We start from the raw sequence: 3398 nt of genomic DNA, 5'->3' as shown, positions 1-3398 counted from the left end.
TATTGTGCAACAATTATATAAGGTGTTGCCTCTGATGGAGCTTGGTGAAGGATACTATTTTTTGCAGTTTCCTCTGAGTCTACAACTATTTCAAAACAATTTCAAAACATTTTTAAAAATTTATAAATGTCCAGACCCAGCAAAGACTCTTGCCCCTTTCTGCCAGGCCCTCCCCCCTCTAAGAGTCCTCTTCCCCTCCATCTGGACTCCCTATTTTTCAACTCCCCCAGACCACACACTGCCCAACTGCTGTCTCTAGATGAGCAGCAGACACTTCCAGAACACACACTGCAGGGTTAACATCTCCCTCCACCTCATCTGGCAACAGAGCCTTGGAGCTTATGTCCGAGGGTCAGCCTCTTCCTCCACAGCATAGACAACAGGAGGACTTTCTCACCCCACCCACCCCTCCAGCACTGGAATTATTCTTCTGGCCTCTGAATTTCGCCTGTAGCCAAAGTTCGAACTATGGGCGTGGCTGGGAGAGAAAGGCTATACATGTGATTGAGGGCAGTCATGGGGAAATGACTTGACCGCTCTGGTCTTTGAAGATCCCAGGGAAACCCCTGTGTCTTGGGGAGAAGGACTGGGAGATCACTTCCCACGGTGAGCCATTTAGACTGGGCCCCTTTTCTCTGAGCACTGGCCCCAGGCCAACATTTGGAACTCGGCCACACCACCAACGGCCCCCTCTTGAAGCCCAGCCAGATTTCCCAGTATGAGAAGCCTTCTCCACTCACACCACGTCCTGCCTCAGTCCTCACCCAATCCCTAACAACTCAGCAGCTTCCGGCCCTAAGGCTTGGCCCAGCCAGTCAGCCTGAAGCTTGCTAATTAAAGCAAATGCTGAAAGAGAGGCCTCAGAAGAACAGAGAAATGAGTGGACAAAAGGATTATGGGGCACATTCACTGATTCTAAGAGCAAAAATAATCTGGGTGGGAAAGTGTAAGCAGAGGTGGTTATAAAGAGATTTCAGATTTCAAGAGTCATTTTCCTACTATGCATGCAGCCTGTGCGCATCTCTACCAAAGGCAGGTGGAGCTGAGTTTCAACAACAGTAGACATTGAGGTTAGACAGTGAGCCACAGGGGCCCAGAAAAAGAGTAGGTGGAGGAAGACCCTGGAGAGATCAGCTGGAGTCCCCAGATACAGGTACCCATGTGCTCTGCCCAGCCCTAGGGCAAAGGAACAGCCAGTGTGTGGGAAAGGAGGGTGGGGCTGATGTCCGCAGAGCCCTGGCAGTCTCTATACTGATTGTGAAAATGTCAGGTGGTTGTGCCAAGGGGGTGAGGGTAACACAGGATGGGCCTGGCACTCACCATGAGTCATCCTAATCTTAAATCACAGACTCACCGCTGAGACTCCCAACGCCAATCCCCCTCATTAGCCCCTCCCCTCTGTTTCACGGGTCCACTTGTCACCATTGTCTGCCACCCCTTCCAACCTCTGCTTTTCTCTCCCAGCTTTGGGAGTGAGGCACCAGGCATCTTCCAGTCTGCCTCCAATTTGCTTGCTCACTGCAGTTGGAAGCAAAAGCCAGAAGGGGGGAGGACTGGCAAGGCTGCCCTGCAGTGCTCTCATTCTTCCCGCTTCTATTGATCAGCTCCTCTCTGGAGTGGCGCCTCTTCCCAAACATTCCTCCCCTGCTGGTATTCCCTTCAACTGATGCTCCACAGGAATAGAGAGGCATAGTGACAACAGACAGGGAGCTGTCCCCCAAAGTGCTCTGGGCCCCCCCCCGCCACTGGGGTCTCTCCCGTGGTTTCCGCAGTACAATAGTGGTTACACTCAAGCTCTGGCATCAGATAACCCGGCTCTGTATCCTAGCTTGACCGCTTATGAGCTCTATCACTGCACTGCCCCGTTCTTCATCTGTACATTGTTATACTTCACATGACTCTTCTCAGAATTAAATGAAATAATACATGTAGAGTGATTCACACATGGCATTTAGTACTCAGGAGATGTTGTTAAAGAAGTACCCATATATAATAAGCACAGACACACAAACACAATATCCAACACTTTTTTTAATATTTATTTATTTGGCTGTACTGGGTCTTAGTTGTGGCATGTGGGATCTAGTTCCCCAACCAAGGATCGAACCCAGGGCCCCCTGCATTGGGAGCATGGAGTCTTAGCCACTGGACCACCAGGGAAGTACCACCGGTACCCAACACTTTTTATTCAGAGTTTTTATTCTGGCACTTAATGTTCTGCTTTCTGCTGCCAGTTAACCATTTCACTCACTAATCCTTTGACAGCTGGGCAGCTCCCTGGATTTAAGATGCTGTTCTGCAAAGAGTTGAATGAACTGATCAGTAATCTTCAACTCTCACTCAGAAATTCAAGAATGTTCTATTCTAAATCAATCAGCATCCATTTCTCCTCCCCCTGCAAGTACATACAATGAAGTCAATTTTCAACCATGTAACTGAAGTGAGAGAACACCAAAGCTTGAAAACAGCTTTAGATATGGTTTAGTGCAGTGGTTCTCAACCTTGGGGGCACATTACATTCACCTGAACAACTTTTTAAAAAATACTTGTACCAGGCCTCCACCCTCAGAGATTGGTCACGGACCAAGGCATATTTTTTAAAACTTCCCCAACTGAGTCTAATGTTTAGCCGAGAACCGCTGATTTAATCCCATCTTCTTATTTTACTAAGGTAAAAACCAACATCCAGAGTGGATACACAACTTGCCCAAAGTCACCCAGCATGTCGGTGCACGGTGCAACAAGAGAGAATGTTGTAAGAGTGAGCACATGTTGGTGATGCTTATAATTTTTTCTTGTTGGGGTTAATCCCAGAAACATTTCTTTAGTTCAGAGAGGTGTTATATAATTTACCTTCTACTTTGGCAGCAGCACTTGTTCTGCTGGTAAGACTGAAATAAATGGGTTCGCATTCCCTGACCACAAAAGGACAGAGATGGAAAGGCACACTCACCACACACAGCCAGCCAAATTAGCAAAGCTCCCTAGGAGGCCGCTGGAAATGCCTAAAACGCTGAGGGACTCTGGCAGGGTGGCGAGAAGAGACAGGGCTTGAAGACAGAGGACAGCATTCCACCCCTCTAGAGGGAGGAGCTGAGGATTCACTGAGAACCGGCCAGAGCTGCCAGGAGGAAAAGGCTAGGGAAGGAAAAGAATTTCAATGAGTCCTGGGAACCTCTGCTCCCGCAACAACCGAACCATGATAGACAGCCTGGCAACAACAACCCTCCTAGGATCCTGGGATCCAGAGGAGATTAAAACCTGTTCTGCAGTCTGAGTACTAAAGAAAACGTCTTCCCACACTTACCAAAGTGAGTTCCCAATAAAGACAAGAGCTCACCTGCCCCCACTATCACCTCCCTCCCCAGCCAAGATCCTCACTACCTACCACCCCAGGT

This window comes from Moschus berezovskii, chromosome 6 (genome assembly GCF_049115385.1).
Source record: "Moschus berezovskii isolate FMDL1 chromosome 6, NW_MosBer_1.0, whole genome shotgun sequence".
NCBI classification, from domain to species: domain Eukaryota; kingdom Metazoa; phylum Chordata; class Mammalia; order Artiodactyla; family Moschidae; genus Moschus; species Moschus berezovskii.
This window is presented reverse-complemented; position numbering follows the sequence as displayed.